Below are 17,638 nucleotides of genomic sequence, written 5' to 3'. Positions count from 1 at the left end.
GTTAACGCTTGTGACGCTTTATATCGCTGAATCATCTTACACCTCGACTGTTGGAGATAGCACCATTTCTTTACGATCATTACTGAGGCAGCTGCTGTACAAAGCACACATCTGAAAGACTAAACATTTCTCAAGTTGTGAAGATCGTAGATCTTTAAGGACCTGACTTTCTTCTCTTTCTTCCTACACTGCCAGTAGGAAACTACTTAGCATTCAGCATCATTTGGGGTGTTTTAAATGGGCTCATCAATTTGGTGTGTATTTGACAGCATGCTAATATGAAACTTTTAGAACAAAGGTCAAAATGCTGGTAGTAAAGCAATACTGACGTATTTCTTCGAGATATCGGTCGGGATTTTTGGTGTGCTCTCGGATGGAAAAGGAGGCGGGCAGGTACAGAATGTTCCAATGCCAGTCAGTGTGCCATGGTCTTGACTCCCAGCCATTTTACTCAAGATCAGATCAGGCATGCAACAACTATTAATTGTTAAGTCAATTAAAAGACCAACTAAAGTCTGTCAGCTTGTGGGCCCCATGCAGCATCCAAAACATGACAGAGGCCTGGAGGCTTGCCGAGGACAGGCCAGGGAAGATGGTGCTCAAGGGTCACATTGAGACACCCTTGCTGCTCAGGTGCCATGCCTCTCTTGCTACAGCTGCAGCCACCATGTGGAGGAGAATCCACATGACTTGCAGCAAAGTTGGATGAATGTTTGAAGGTGGGAGTGGGGATGGGTGAGTGAGGGTGGGCAGGTGAGTGAGCATGAGGTTGGACAGGTATGTGGGGATGGGTGACTGTATGAGGGGGAGTTAGTGGGAGGGAGGCTGGGTGAATGTGAGCGAGTGAATGAGTGGGAGTGAGTGTAGGCGGGTGAATGGTAGAGTGTGGGAGTGAGGGTGGGGGAGTGATGGTGGGGGCGTGAGTGGGAGTGAGGGTTGGAGAGTGAGTGAGGGTGGGGAGTGAGGGTAGGAGAGTGAATGGGAGTGAGGGTGGGGAATGAGTGGGAGTGAGGGTGGACAAGTGATGCACGATCAATTACACAAAGACGAGAGTTGGATGCAATCGAGGCTTTATTACACTAAGATGTGTGGCCTCCTACAGCAGCTGGCAAAATGGCTGCTGTACGAGGAGCACACATATTTATACTCCGCCTACTGGGCGGAGCCAGCAGGCAAGGAACTACCCCCGTACCTGTAGTACATGGTCTTACCGTAAAGCACCTACACCAACATCCTCTATATACAATATATACATCAGTGGTGACTACCACATTCACCCCCTGTTAAAATTGAGTCTGGCAGGAGTGGTGGAGAACTATATACAGGTAGATGTTTTATAGTACAGAGAGAAAAAAATATTCAGTCCAGCGGGGTGGAGGGGAAAATTATACACAGAGTGATGGTGTTTTAAAAGTCCAGGTCACGTTACAGATTCAGTAGGTCCGTGTAGTAACCTCAATAACGACGCAAGAGAGTAGAACGGTAAAGAAGGCTTTAAATAAGTCGAGAACTAGCCTGATGCCGAGACGGGTGCTTACTGGGTGCCGCCTACAGAGCTGCCCCTTATATACGACTCCCTGGTGGGCGGAGCCAGAGGCGGAGTCATCGAGGGTTCCAAGCCCGGTCTTCAAGGGGACATCACCTTACATGATGATAAGTGTACAGTAACACAGTAACCATTCATCACATTCACCCCCTGTTTAAAAAAACGCAAAGTCCGGCGGGGGGTGAAGTGGAATCACAAGTCTATTTGTTTCGGCGGCCTTAACGTCCTCGTCGACCTCCTCAGCTCGGGCAGTGGTGTGGCGGACACGGACGTCTTAGGTGAGGGTACATCCGGGAGCACGGTGGTCAGAGCTTTGGGCCAGGTCGGGGTAGAGGGTCGGGGCGCAGGGGGGATAGCTGGGGCTGGGGGTAGCGGTGCCGGCACCAGCGGAGAGTGTAGGGGGGGGGCGCTAGGGGGCGCGCGCGGTCGATGTCCATCGACGGAGAGGGGAACCGGGGGGGGGCATCAGTGGGTGCCAGGTCCCACAGGGAAACCGTGAGAGGGGGACTTCTGTAGTGGGGGAGCCAGCGGGTGCCAGATCCCGGAGGGAAACCGTGTCTTGCCTGCCATCGGGGTGCTCGACGCAGGGCAGGCGTATCGGGGGTTCGCATGTGGTAGTCGGACCCTCTCAACCAGGGGGTCCGTTTTATGGCTCCTCGTGTGCCCCCGGAGAAGAACAGGTCCCGGAGTTGTCAGCCAAGGTGGAAGTGAGACCCCGGAGTTGGACTTCCTGGCGAAGACAAACAAGGGGTTGTGAGGGGACTCATTCGTGGCCGTGCAGAGGAGCGACCTAATGGAGTATAGAGCATTGGGTAGGACCTTCTGCCAGCGGGTGGTTCGGAGACTTATCGACCGTAGGGCCAGAAGGACAGCCTTCCAAATTGTCGCGTTCTCCCTCTCCACCTGCCCATTTCCCCACGGGTTATAACTGGTCGTTCTGCTCGAGGCGATGCCCTTGCTGAGCAGATACTGACACAGCTCATCGCTTATGAACGATGTACCCCAGTCGCTGTGGATATAAGCGGCGAAACCAAACAAGGTGAAGATGCTGTGCAGTGCCTTAATCACGATGGCCGAGGTCATGTCGGGTCAGGGGACGGCGAATGGGAAGCGGGAGAACGCGTCGATGACAGTTAGGAAGTAGGCATTGTGGTTGGTGGACGGGAGGGAACCTTTGAAGTACACGCTTAGTCGCTCAAAGGGCCCCGAGGCCTTTACGAGGCGAGCCTTGTCTGGCCAGTAGAAGTGCAGTTTGCACTCCGCGCAGATCTGGCAAGCCCTGGTCATGGTCTTGATCTCCTTGGTGGAGTAAGGTAGGTTGCGGGACTTGATAAAGTGGGCGAGCCGGGTAACCCCCGGGTGACAGAGGTCATTGTGGATGGCCCGCAGGCGATCCGCCTGAGCGTTGGCGCACGTGCCGCAGGGAAGGGCATCTGGCGGCTCGTTGGGCTCCCCTGGACGATAGTTGTTAACGTACATGTAGGTGGAGAGTTCGATCCTCCACCTCAAGATTTTATCATTTTAAATTTTGCCCCGTTGTGCTTTAACAAACATGAAGGCTACCGACCGTTGGTCGGTAACGAGGGTGAACCTCCTACCGGCTAGGTAGTGCCTCCAGTGCCGCACGGCCTCCACAATGGCTTGTGCCTCCTTTCCGACTGCAGAGTTCTGTATCTCGGAGGCGGTGAGGGTCTGGGAGAAGAAAGCTACTGCCTGCCTGCCTGGTTGAGGGTAGCAGCCAGGGAAATGTCTAACGCATCGCTCTCTACCTGGAAAGGGATGGTTTCGTCCACCGCGTGCATAGCGGCCTTGATGATGTCGGCCTTGATTTGGCTGAAGGCCGACCGGGCCTCTGCCGTCAGGGGAAATGCCATGGTCTTTATGAGTGGGCGGGCTTTGTCCGCATATTTGGGGACCCACTGGGCGTAATAGGAGAAAAACCCCAAACACTGTTTGAGGGCCTTGCGGCTACGGGGGAGGGGAAGTTCCTTAAGGGGGCGCATGCGGTCGGGGTCGGGACCTAGGACCCCGTTTTCCACGACGTAGCCGAGGATGGCTAGTTGGGTTGTGTGGAAAACACTTTTTTCTTTGTTGTAGGTCAGGTTGAGGGCTCGGGCAGTCTGGAGGAACTTTTCAAGGTTCGAGTCATTGTCCTACTGATCATGGCCACAGGTGGTGACATTGTCCAAGTACTGGTATGTAGCCCGCAAACCGTACTGGTCCAACATTTGGTCCATCGCCCTCTGGAAAACGGAGACCCCATTTGTGACGCCGAAGGGGACCCTGAGGAAGTGGAAAAGCTGGCCGGCTGCTTCGAAAGCAGTATAGGGGCGGTCTTTCGGTCGGATAGGGAGCTGGTGGTAGGCGAATTTGAGATCGACAGTGGAAAATACCCAGTATTGAGCGATCCGATTGACAGTTTCTACTGTGCGAGGAAGTGGGTAATCATTGAGCTGCGTGAAGCGGTTTATGGTCTGGCTATAGTCCACGACCATCCATTTTTTCCCCCCGGACTGTACTACCACCACGTGTGCTCTTCAGGGGCTGTTGCTAGCCTCGATGACCGCCTCTCCCAGTAAACGCTGGACCTCTGACTTGATAAAAGTCGTGTCTTGGGCACTGTACCGCCGGCTCCTGGTGGCGACGGGCTTACAGTCGGGAGTGAGGTTTGCGAATAGAGAGTGTCGCAAAGCTGCATACCGTGAGGGGGGGGCAAGGGTCCACCGAACTTCAGTGTCAGGCTTCGGTGGCTGTATTGGAAATCCAGCCCGAGCAGCAGGGGTGCGCAGAGGTGAGGGAGGATATAAAGTTTGAAACGAGCATATTCGGCGCCCTGGATCGAGAGGCCCGCAATACAATGCCCCTTGTTTTGTACCGAGTGGGACCCGGAGGCGAGGGCTATGGTTTGGGACGGGGGATGGGTGCGCAAGGAGCAGCGCCTTCCCTTTTCTGGGTGGATAAAGCACCCCGTGCTCCCGGAGTCGAAGAAGCAGGGAGCGTCGCGCCCGCTGACCTTGACCTGCATCATGGAATTCTGCAGGTGCTTTGGCCGCGTTTGGTCGCTCCCAGTTGCGGGTAGTCCGAGTCCTTAGCCGAGTCGGATTCACAAAATGGCCACCGCCGTCGGTCACACGTGTCGGGTCGAGAAGGTGGCCGCCGCCAAGCTGGCCGCCCCCATGATTCGCACGAGGCAGATGACGCGTCAGAAGGGGGGGTGTCCGGTCCACGTTGCGAGGCCTGCTGGCCTGTGAGCCTGATTTTCGGGGCTGATGATCTTTTTGTTTCTGGCCTTGGGCCTGGCCAGGCAGACCCTCGCGAAATGCCCCTTCTTCCCGCAGTAGCTGCAGATGGTGGAGCGGGCTGGGCAGCGTGGCCGTGTGTGCTGGCCCTGCCCACAGAAATAGCATGGTGTGCCCCCGGTCTGGGCGGATGGCCGCGCGGCTCAGGCCCGTAGCGTGGCCGAGTCTGGTAAGTCCGAGGGGGGCTCGCACGGTTCGCGGGGTATGTGCCTGGATTGTGGCTGGCCAGTTCCAGCGAGGTAGCGAGCGTTACCGTGTCCTGGAGGTCTTTTGCTCCATTTTCGAGGAGTCGCTGCCGGATATAGGTCGAACAGATGCCGGACACGAAAGCGTCTCGGATGTGCAGGTTCATATGGACATCCCTGTCACATCCTGATGATTGCAGTTCCTGGCGAGCGCGGTGAGCTTTTCCACGAATTCGTCTAGTGTTTTCCCTGAGCGCTGCCGGCAGGTAGAGAGCAGATGCCGGGCATGTACCTCATTTATGGGTTTGACGAATCACTTACGTAGGATCTCGACCGCCTCGTCGTAAGTAGTCGTCTTCTCGATTGTGGCGGAGATTCTGTGACTCACCCGGGCGTGGAGTAGGCGCAGCTTGCGTGGCCCGAGGAGGGGAGTCTCCGAGGAGTCCAGACAGGCTTCGAAGCAGGGGAGCCAGTACTTAAAAATTTATTTTGCCTCCGGTGTCCGTGTTTCCAGGTTGAGCTTCTCTGGCTTGAGACCTCCGTCCATTCTAACGTAGTTCAGTTTATTAAATTGTAGTACCCTCAATAACGACGCAAGAGAGTAGAACGGTAAAGGCTTTAATAAGCTGAGAACTAGCCTGATGCAGAGACGGGTGCTTATTGGTGGGCGGAGCCGGAGGCGGAGTCCCCCAGGGTTCCAAGCCCGGTCTTAAAGGGGACATCACCTTACATCAGTGTTCTACAAAGTCGGGGGCGCGACCCGCAGGTGGGCCGCGGGCGGGTGTCGGGAGGGTCACGGAGCCGTTGTCTGCAGCGCTCCCGATCGCGCAAATCCCCGTGCAGCAGCCAGCTTTTCATAACATCGGCAAGCGCGCCGATAGTCGGGCACGCATGCGCAGTGCAGCCGCTATTTTTTTAAACGGTTGCAGCTTTTTGTTTTACAAGTTCTGTAGTGGTTTTTATTCATTTATTTTATTCATTTAATTTTTTTTTTTTTAATTTTTTTTTTCAAGTTCGGGGAGGTTTAATTCATTTTTTTCATTTATTTTACTCTTTTTTTGCAAGTTCGGGGGGGGGGTTTAATTGATAAAATTTTACAGGAAAAAAATTCAGAACTTTGGACAGATGGAGACTCCATACTTTCCGACACCAGAAGGCTTCACCTTCATCCAACAGGTTCCATTGGAGGAGTGCGTACGAGGGCCATAGGGACCCAAAACTATTTCCTCCATTTTTGTCAGCAGCAAACAAGGTAAGAAAAAATGGTGGGTCGCGCAGGTCGGCCGGCGTGGGTCGCGAAGGTCAGCCGACGTGGGTCGCGAAGGTCGGCCGGGTTGGGTCCCGAAGGTTGGCCGGTTGGTAAAAATGGTTCCCCAGAAAAAAAGTTTGAAGATCACTGCCTTACATGATGATAAGGGGACAGTGACACAGTAACCATTCATCACAGTCCGGAGCCTTGATCTGCCGTTGGGAGCGCCGCAGTGCTGGCGACAATTCCAGTGTCGGTCTGGTCTTCGGTGGCTCCGGGAGCATGTCAAAGTCCTCTTCATCCCTGGGTGTGGGCAGGGGGAGGTCAGATTGATCTGGGGCGCTGGCTGCGCTAGGCCGGGGTGGTGTGAGTGTGTGAGGAACCAGCTGGTGCCAGGTCCCTGAGGGAGACTGTATCTTGGCGGCCGTCGGGGTACGTTACGTAGGCGTACTGTGGGTTGGCGTGGAGTAGCTGGACCCTCTCAACAAAAGGGTCCGCCTTGTGGAGTCGTACGTGTTTACGGAGCACGAGTCCTGGAGCTGCGAGCCAAGTCAGGAGCGACACCCCGGAGATGGACTTCCTGGGGAAGGCAAAGAGACGTTCATGGGGTGTTTCATTAGTCGCAGTGCACAGGAGCAACCGGATGGAGTGCAGGGCGTCAGGGAGGACCTCCTGCCAGCGGGAGGCCGGGAGATTTCTGGGGCATAGGGCCAGCTGGACGGCCCTCCAGACCGTCCCATTCTCCCTCTCCACCTGCCCATTTCCCCGGGGGTTGTAGCTAGTCATCCTACTCGAGGCAATACCTCTGTAGAGCAGGAACTGATGCAGCTCATTGCTCATGAATGAGGATCACCTGTCGCTGTGGAGGTAGGTGGGGAAGCCAAACAGAGCGAAGATGGTGTTGAGGACTTTGATGACGGTGGCAAACGTCATTTCGGGGCATGGGATGGCGAAGGGGAATCTGGAATATTCATCGACCACACTGAGGAAGTACGCGTTACGGTCGGTGGAGGGGAGGGGCCCTTTGAAGTCCATGCTGAGGCGTTCAAATGGGCGGGAGGCCTTCACCAGGCACGCACGGTCTGGCCGGTAGAAGTGCGGTTTGCACTCCTCGCAGACCTGGCAGTCTCTGTGATCGCCCTGACTTCCTCGATGGAGTAGGGCAGATTGCGGGCCTTGATGAAATGGTAAAAACGTGTGACTCCCGGTCGACAGAGGTTGTAGTGCAGAGTCCGGAGTCGGTCCACGTGTGCGCTGGTACATGTACCTCGGGACAGGGCATCGGGGCGCTCATTGAGCTTACCGGGGCGATACTAAATCTCGTAGTTGTAGGTGGAGAGCTCGATCCTCCACCTCAAGATTTTATCGTTTTTGACCTTACCCCGCTGTGTGTTATTGAACATAAAGACAACCGACCGTTGGTCAGTGAGGAAAGTGAATCTCCTGCCAGCCAGGTAAAGCCTCCAATGCCGCACAGTTTCAACGATGGCTTGGGCCTCTTTCTCGACGGAGGAATGCCGAATTTCAGAGGCATGTAGGGTTCGTGAAAAAACTGCCACGGGCCTGCCTGTCTGGTTGAGGGTGGAGGCAAGAGCGACGTCTGATGCATCGCTCTCGACTTGGAATGGTAACGTCTCATCGACCGCATGCATCGCGGCCTTGGCGATGACGGCCTTGATACGATTGAAGGCCTGGTGAGCCTCGGCCGTTAAGGGAAAAAGAGTGGATTGGATGAGTGAGCGGGCCTTGTCCGCATAGTTTGGGACCCACTGGGCGTAATAAGAAAAGAACCCCAGGCATCGTTTGAGGCCTTGGGGCAGTGGGGGAGGGGGAGTTCCATGAGGGGGTGCATGCGGTCAGGATCGGGCCCCAGAACTCCGTTCTGAACCACAGAGCCAAGAATGGCTAAGCGGTTCGTGCTGAACACGCACTTCTCCTTGTTGTAGGTTAGGTTGAGGAGAGTGCTGGTGACATTGTCCAGGTACGGGAAAGTGGCCCGCAGCCTGTACCGGTCAACTATTCGGTCCATTTCCCGTTGGAAAACCGAGACCCCGTTGGTGACGCCAAAGGGAACCCTAAGAAAGTGGTAAAGGCGGCCATCTGCCTCGAAGGCAGTGTATCGGCGGTCTGCCTTACAGATGGGGAGCTTGTGGTTGGCGGATTTCAGGTCCACAGTTGAGAAGACCCGGTACTATGCAATCTGATTGACCATATCAGATATGTGTGGGAGGGGGTACGCGTCGAGCTGGGTGTACCGATTGATGGTCTGGCTGTAGTCCACGACTATCCTGTGTTTCACCCCAGTTTTCACAACTACCACTTGGGCTCTCCAGGGGCTGTTGCTGGCCTCGATGATGCCTTCCCTTAGTAGCCGCTGGACCTCGGACCTGATGAAGGTCCTGTCCTGGGTGCTGTACCGTCTGCTCTGGTGGCGACGGGTTTGCAATCTGGGGTTAAGTTTGCAAATAGGGAAGGTGGGTCGACCTTTAGGGTCGCGAGGCCGCATACAGTAAGGGGTGGTAGGGGCCCACTGAATTTCAGTGTTAGGCTCTGGAGGTTGCACTGGATGTCCAGGCCGAGTAGCAGGGCAGTGCAGAGGTTGGGGAGGACGTAGAGGCAGAAGCCGCTGAACTCCACGCCCTGGACAGTGAGAGTGACGATGTAGTACCCCCGGATCACCACAGAGTGGGACCCGGAGGCCAGGGAGATTCTCTGGTTAGCGGGGTGTACCGCGGGGGAGCAGCACCTTACCATATCGGGGTGAATACATTTCTCAGTGCTCCTGGAGTCCAGCAGACAGGAGATCTCGTGCCCATCGATCTTCATGTTGGTAGAAGCCGTTCCCAGGTTGTGTGGGCGAGACTGGTCAATCGTGACCGAGGCGAGACATGGCTGGTCGTCGGCGGTTGCGGGCGGCGCTCGGCCAGATGAGGTGCCCGGGGGGCATGGGTCCTGGTAAGATGGCAGCGCCCACGGGCCGCATGTGTCGTGGGGAAAACGAGATGGCGCATGACGATCCTGGGGAGAACAAGATGGCGGTGCCCACGGGCCGCACGTGGTGAGGGTCGAACAAGATGGCGGCGCCCATGGGCAGCACGTGGTCCGGGGAGGGGAAGATGGTGGCACCCACTGGCCGCACGTGGGGGGAGCTGGAACAATGGCGGCGACTGAGCGGGCCTGGCACACCGCAGCAAAGTGCCCCTTCTTGCCACAGGCCTTGCAAAGGGCGCCCCGGGCCAGGCAGCGCTGTCGGGGGTGTTTGGACTGCCCACCGAAGTAACATTTGGGGCCCCCGTGGTTGGTTGGCTGCCGCGCGGCACAGGCGTGGGGCTGGCTGAGGGCGGTCGCTGGTGGGGTCCACGATAGGGCGGCCATCTGCGGAGTCCATGATGCACAGAAGGGGTGGGCCGCGCGATCGGGAGCTTAGGCCTGGTGTTTGTGTGCGTGTGTGAGGGGTGTGTGTGTGTGAGGGGTGTGTGTGTGTGAGGGGTGTGTGTGTGTGAGGGGTGTACGTGTGTGGTGGAGTGGGGGGGTGGAAGTGTGCTTGGGGGTGTGTGGAAGTACCTGTGTGTGTGTGGGGGGGGGGGAAGTTCCTGTGTGTGAGGGTGTGTGTCTGAGGAGTATGTGTGTGTTTGTGTGTGAGGAGTGGTGTGTGTCTGTGTGAAGAGTTTGTGGGGGGTGGTGGAAGTGTGCATGGGGATGTGTGGAAGTACCAGTGTGTGTGTGGGGGGGGGGGGGAAGAGTTCCTGTGTGTGAGGAATGTGTGTGTGTGTGAGGAGTGTGTATGTGTGTGTGGGGGGGGGGGTTGAAGTGCCTGTGTATGTGAGAGGGAGTGGGGGGGGGGGGCGCAGAAGGCACAATGCCTGCGTGTATGTGTGTGGGGTGAGTATATCCAAGTTGGAGGTGTGAATGAGTGAGAGAGAGTGTGTGTGTATGTGTGTGAGAGGGGTCAGTGTGTGTGTGTTGGGGGGAGTGAGTGTGTGTGTGTGTGTGTAAAGTGTGAGTGTGTGTGCACCTGCGAGAGAGAGGGGTGTGAGGGAGGGGAGAATGTGTGTCTGGCCCAGTCTCAGGATCCCATTCACCCTCACCATTACACAGTAACAGATGCTTTTACCCACTCTCACAGTGAGCGAGCACCCTGAGACTGAGAGTGAGCCGGACGTACACAATCTCACAATTTTACAATCTAATGATTGTCTTTGCTTATTAATCATGTTTTTAAATTGTCTATTTATTGTTGTGACATTTTTCTTGCTCTCAGCAAGTTGTTTCTTTTCATATGTCAACTTTTGTAAAAATACATCTTTAATGTTGTGTCTTATAAAAGTGCTCATCACCGTTCCCCCCTTTTCCCCCACCTGCCACTGCCAAGTGTGAGAAACATTGAAGTGTGTCCTCCCCGCATGAAAATGTTGGACAAGCCTTATCTAACTTATTTTAGTTCAGTTGTCTTTCCCCACCTGCACACACTTTGATGAAAATTATCTGTAAATTGAATGGGTATTTGGTGCACAAGACTGAAAAATAAATATTTCATCCACATCACACCTTTCATTTCCTCAGAATATCACAAAATGTTTTAAAATCAATGGATAACTTTTGAAGTGCAGTCATAAGTTATTGTGCAAGAAACTGATTAACAAGTGTGATTGGTGCATTGCTGCTACATTGGCCGATTTGGCTACATTGACTACTTTGATAGATTTGCACCTGTAGGTTCTGTTATTGCTTGCTGAAGATTTCAGCCAGATCATCGAGTGGAAAGTTTGATGACGTAGTGGCCAGGATACTCCAACCCCGCCAGGTAGGGGAATCCCCAGGGGGGATGCAATAATCGCGCCCCGCTACACCGACGGCGGCTTACCGATTTCCGGTGCCGATTCTCGGGCGCCCGCGGGATCGCCGCCGCGCCGGTCAGGGGCCGTTGAAAGCGGCCCCCCGGCGATTCTCCGGGCCCCGATGGGCCGAGTGGCCGCCGAGTTTGGCCGAGTCCCTCCGGCGTGGGTTAATCAGGTCCCACACGGCGGGACTTAGAAGGTGCGTCTGCGGGGGCCGTCCTGGAGGGGGAGCAGGGGAATCCGACTCTGGGAGGGGGGCCTCCACGGTGGCCTGGCCCGCGATCGGGGCCTACCGATCGGTGGGCGGGCTGGTTCCGTGGGGGCCTATGTTCCTCTATGCTGGGCCCCTGGACGGCGCCGCCATACTGCCCGGGGGCCGGTGCGGAGACGGGAACAGACGCACATGCGCGGAATCACACTGGCCGTAGCGCCCATGCGCGAAGTCGCGCCGGCCGTTCCGCGCCGGCTGGAGCTGCAGGGACCACTCCGGCGTCGACCGAGCCCCCTAGGAAGGGGAGCATTCCTCATTATCGGGGACTGTTGATGCCGGAGTGGTTGGCGCAGCATTTCACGCCGGCGTCAGAACTTGGCCGCGGGATTGGAGAATCCCGGCCTGTTTGTTTTCTGTCAAGGAGGAAGAGAATGTTTACTTACTGCTATGCAACAACATCAATAAAAGTCTGCGAGCATCTCACATGTCCATTAGTTGATTGGGGTGGGCGGCATGGTAGCACAGTGGTTAGCACAGTTGCTTCACATCTCCAGAGTCCCAGGTTCGATTCCCGGCTTGGGTCACTGTCTGTGAGGGGTCTGCATACTCTCCCCTGTTCTGCGTGGGTATCTTCCAGGTGCTCTGGTTTCCTCCCACAGTCCAAAGATGTGCAAGTTCAGTGGATTGGTCATGCTAAATTAGCTGGGCTAAATCGCTGGCTTTTAAAGCAGACCAAGGCAGGCCAGCAGCACGGTTCAATTCCCGTACCAGCCTCCCCGAACAGGCGCCGGAATGTGGCGACTAGGGGCTTTTCACAGTAACTTCATTGAAGCCTACTCGTGACAATAAGCGATTTTCATTTCATGGGGATAGGGTGGAGATGTGGGCTTAAGTAGGGTGCTCTTTCCAAGAGCTGGTGCAGACTTGATGGGCTAAATGGCCTCCTTCGGCACTGTAAATTCTATGAAATCAATCTATGAAATGGGATAGCTATGCAGTTTAGGATTCTAGGATGGGAGCAACACAGGAATGGTAAAACCCTGTGAACTTGGAGGCACCTACTTCATTCATAATTTAAAAGTGTCATTCGCTTTGAGAGCAATCTCCACATTGTCCGGCTGCATTTTCATTTGCTGCTTTTCATCTTGTTTGCCTTTAAGAAATATTCTATTTGTGAATGTTTCAGATACACAGAGCAAGAGCGCTTCGTTGGGCCCCACAAGGAAAGTTTAAGCCTCCCCAGCCCAGTTTCCCCCTTGAGCCCTCCCCCTGTGGCTTCCTGAAACATATTTTCCAAAGTTTGCCTGAGGTCAGTAACTGTAGCCTGCCCCTGTTCAGGCAGAACATGGGCTGACAGTATTTACCGACTGTATGTCTTCTGGTAGATGCTCGACAATTAATGCTATGGATCGGGGGCTTATGTATGATGTACAAGGTCACAGTGATCGTGGAGCTGTGAGTAGAGTTATCTAACAGGACATGCCCAATCTGGGAAATCATCCACACTGCTGTTTCACAGTATCTATGGAATGTCAATAGGTTATTCTTTAGCTTAAAGCCCTCCATTGTGCCTGCACTTGCCAACTGTTTGTGGGTGTTGTAGAAATCTCATTTACTAGGACACAGGCAGTATTGTTGGCCACGTTGACACCCATCTTGCTCTCTAATTTACGAGTCAAATAATGAGGGCATGATAGATTGCCGATGAAAACCTCGTAGCATCTGCCTGGAAAACAAACATCACTTGGCTGATCCTATATCGATGGACAAAAATAGGATGAACATTAATGCAGTCTATAACGGTATAACTATTGCGTTCTGCCGCTGGTACGATGACATCAGTGTCATCACTATTGACATTGAGTTAGGGAATGGTACCATTCGAAAAAGTGTGGGATCTTCTCATTGTCATGATATCCATATTAACATATGGTGCAATCACACGCACACTGATGGACAGGTAGTTGGACCAACCAACACACACGCAACATCACAGCCAATCACCAGTGAGAGCACACGCACTATCAAACAGGAATCACCACAGATCCCGCTCATTCCAGCAGGAGATAGCTCAGAGAACAGAACTCACAGCGTGCCACTCAGACATACACCATGGGCTGAGTGCCTCTCTAAGATAGTGCTAGGGCTGGGTCCACAGGTTAATAGGTGAAGTACGAACCACAGCCAGAAGTTTGCAGTTGTTGTTATCCAGAATAATAAAACAGAGTTGTACCATCTACAACCGTGTTGGTTCGTTTGTATAGCGGAACACCCAACTCACATAGTACCAGGATTGGAACCCAGCAACTGTGAGACCTACCTGCACATCTTCAGAGATCCGCCATCCCGCGCCATGGACACCATCAGCCCGCCGCAGCCGCTCCAAATCGCTAGAAACCCCGGCGTCAGCTGGAAGCTGTTTAAACAGCACTTCCAGCTCTTCCTAGAAGCCACAGACAGGGAGAATGCATCGGACACCAGGAAGATCGCCCTCCTCCTCTCCACGACAGGGCAACACGCCATCCACATCTACAACTCCCTGGCATTCGCAGAAGGCGAGGACAAGACGAAGTACAAGACGGTCCTTCTAAAACTTGAGCAACACTTCAGCATGGAAGTTAATGAGAGTTTCGAGAGGTACCTCTTCTAGCAGCGCCTGCAGGGTAAGGATGAGCCTTTTCAATCTTTTCTGACACACCTCCGTATCCTTGCGCAGTCCTGCGGCTATGAGGCCATCTCCGATTCCATGAGTCGGGACCAGATAGTTTTTGGGGTTACCTCGGGCACCCTACGCCAACACTCCTCAAAATAAAGAGCCTCACCCTAGCCACCGCCATTGAAACCTGTGTCCTCCGTGAAAACACGACCAGCCGGTACTCCCAATTCCAGGCGGCCGAATCGGCACGGCAGGGACCCTACGAGGCCGAGCGGGTCCAGGCGATCGAGTTCCTCCCGGCCCGCGGCCCGGACGACGGCGGCCATTCCGCGTGCTTTCCGAGGCATCCCGCGCTTTTACGCGCCAAAAGAGACGTCGACACAAAGGGACGTGATGCGCAGACGTGCTCTACGCAGGACCGAACTGCGCATGCGCGGTGGCGCAACGAACGCCATGACGTCACGATGTGCAGCAACTGTGGATCTGCACACTTAAAGCGGCAATGTCCAGCCAAAACTCGACAATGCCTCCGCTGTGGCAAGATGGGCCACTACGCTGCCTGCTGTCGAGCAGCTCAAACTGCCAACGCTCCCCAATTCCACCAGCCTTGCAGGGACGTGTGGGCCATTCAGCCTCCATACACCGAGTCATACCCTGATGACGTACATACCGGTGATACCGACGACCGTGAAGCCTTCCGCGTTGCGGTAATAGACAGAAAACGGATGTCCCCAAGTAGGACCCACCAGCCGATGCCAGTGCACAGCGTTAATCCGGGTGATGAATGGTGTGCCACCCTAACTGTCAACCGATCACCAATCACATTTCGTTTAGACACTGGTGCCGCCGCCAATCTCATTGCATGGTCAGCCTTCTACGCCTTGAAGGTCAAACCACCGATTCGGCCATCCCGCTGTCAGTTGGTCGATTACAACGGTAATGTTATCCCGGCCATGGGATCCTGCCAGCTCGAGGTTACACACAATTCGTACACAGCCACACTGTCTTTTGAGATAGTTGGATCCTCGAAGGACTCCCTGCTAGGTGCACAGGCGTGCAAGATTCTCCACCTCGTTCAGCGGGTACACACTCTGTCTCCAGAAGGCACGTCCGATTTCCCGGATGCAGACTTTAGGGCACAGCTCCACTCGCTCCTCGCCCACAACCAGGAGGCTTTCGAGGGCATGGGCACACTGCCCTACACTTACAGAATACGGCTCAAACCAGACGCCACCCCGGTCATTCACGCACCTCGTAGAGTCACAGCACCACTCAAGGACCACCTCAAGCAGCAGCTGCAGGATCTCCAGGACCAAGGAGTGCTTTCCCGGGTCACGGAGCCTACGCCATGGGTCAACTCCATGGTGTGCGTAAAAAAGCCCTCTGGCGAACTCTGGATCTGCATCGACCCGAAAGACCTGAACAATAACATCATGAGGGAACACTACCCCATACCCAAATGAGAAGAGATCACGAGCGAAATGGCCCGGGCTAAAATTTTTACCAAGCTTGATGCCTCAAAGGGTTGTTGGCAGATTCAGCTGGATAAGTCCAGCAGGAAGCTGTGTACTTTCAACACTCACTTTGGCAGGTACTGCTACAATAGGATGCCGTTTGGCTTCATCTCGGCATCCGAGGAGTTTCATCGGATCATGGAACAGATGATGGAGGGCATGGAAGGGGTGCGTGTCTATGTTGACGACGTCATCATCTGGTCCACCACACCACAGGAGCACATCAGTCATCTCCAGCGCGTCTTTGCTCGGATACGAGAACACGGCCTGCGCCTCAACCGAGCCAAGTGTTCTTTTGGCCAAACTGAGCTAAAGTTTCTGGGGGACCACATATCCCGGTCAGGGGTGCGTCCGGATGCAGACAAAGTGACAGCTATTGCAGCCATGCCACAGCCGGCAGACTAGAAGGCAGTGCTACACTTTCTCGGGATGGTCAACTTCCTGGGGAAGTTTAATCCCAACCTTGCCTCCCACACAACGGCTCTTCGACACCTGGTGAAGAAGAGTTCCAGTGGCTGCCCGCACGCCAGAAGGAATGGGAGGAGCCCAAGATCAAGCTCACCACCGCCCCGTTATTGGCGTTCTTCGACACTACTCGAGATACAAAGATCTCGACTGACGCCAGCCAGTCCGGCATTGGAGCGGGAGTCCTGCAACGGGACGGCACTGCATCATGGGCCCCGGTCGCCTATGCCCGCTGGTCATGACCCCCACAGAACAGCGCTATGCGCAGATTGAGAAGGAGTGCCTGGGTTTGTTAACCGGCATAGATAAATTCCACGGCTATGTGTATGGTCTCCCTCAGTTCACCGTGGAAACCGACCATCGCCCCCTGGTCGGCATCATACAAAAGGACCTCAATGAGATGACCCCTCGCCTCCAGCGCATTCTGCTCAAGCTCCGGAGGTACGACTTCCAACTGGTCTACACCCCGGGATAGGACCTCATCATCGCGGATGCCCTGTCCAGAGCAGTAAGCACACCGCCCGAATCGGGGGGGTTCGTCTGTCAGGTCGAAGTGCATGTAGCCTTCACATCAGCCAATGTGCCAGCTACTGATGCAAGTCTGGCCCGTATTCGCCGTGAGACTGCGGCTGACCCCCTTCTACAACGTGTGATGCGCCACATGATGGAAGGGTGGCTCAAGGGGCAGTGCCCACAATTCTACAATGTCCGGGCTGACTTGGCCGTCATTGATGGTATCCTCCTAAAATTGGACCGGATTGTGATCCCACACAGCATGCACAGGCTGGTCCTCGAACAATTGCACGAAGGCCATCTTGGGGTTGAAAAGTGCTGGCGGAGGGCCCAAGAAGCTGTGTACTGGCCGGGCATCAGCGACGACATCGCCAACATGGTGCTCAACTGCCCCACCTGCCAAAGGTTTCAGCCGGCGCAACCCCCTGAGACGCTCCAGCCCCATGAGTTGGTAACGTCCCCCTGGGCAAAGGTGTGGACCTTTTTCATGCGCTCAGCAGGGACTACGTCATCATAATTGACTATTTCTCCAATTATCCGGAGGTCATACGCCTGCACGACTTGACATCATCAGCTGTAATCAGAGCATGTAAGGAAACTTTCGCTCGCCATGGCATTCCGCTTACCGTCATGTCGGACAATGGGCCCTGTTTTGCGAGCCAAGAATGGTCTTCTTTTGCCGCTTCATATGGCCTCACACACGTGACATCCAGCCCTCTGCATCCCCAGTCCAATGGCAAGGCGGAAAAGGGCGTCCATATCGTGAAGCGGCTCCTCTGCAAGGCTGCTGATGCCGGATCTGACTTCTGTTTAGCCCTGCTGGCCTATCGCTTGGCCCCACTGTCCACAGGCCTCTCACCAGCCCAGCTGTTGATGGGTCACGCCCTCAGGACCACTGTGCCGTCCATTCATGTTCCCAAACCCAACCATGCTCCAGTACTGCAAAGGATGCGACAGCAGCGTGCTCAGCAGAACTTGGCACATGACACTCGGGCAACTGATCTTCCTGCCCTGGCACCTGGAGACAACGTCCGCATACACCTACCAGAGGGTGGCTGGTCGGCAACTGCCAAAGTTCTCCGCCGCGTGGCACCCCGTTCGTTCCTGGTTCGCATGCCTGATGGCTCCATTCTGGCATAATCGGCGGGCCCTTCGGCTGTTT

At 54.9% G+C, this 17,638-nt stretch overlaps 1 protein-coding gene across 5 annotated transcripts in view; it reads left to right on the top strand.

Annotated features, from left to right (window-relative positions):
- LOC140389824 (inactive N-acetylated-alpha-linked acidic dipeptidase-like protein 2) overlaps window positions 1-17,638 on the top strand; it is a 1,491,575-nt gene that overhangs the window by 1,033,057 nt on the left and 440,880 nt on the right. The gene's annotated exons all lie outside the window — the stretch shown is intronic.

Source organism: Scyliorhinus torazame, chromosome 14 (genome assembly GCF_047496885.1).
Source record: "Scyliorhinus torazame isolate Kashiwa2021f chromosome 14, sScyTor2.1, whole genome shotgun sequence".
Classification (NCBI taxonomy): Eukaryota; Metazoa; Chordata; class Chondrichthyes; order Carcharhiniformes; family Scyliorhinidae; genus Scyliorhinus; species Scyliorhinus torazame.
The sequence above is the reverse complement of the archived record's forward strand: the minus strand, read 5'-3'. Positions and strand labels throughout refer to the sequence as shown.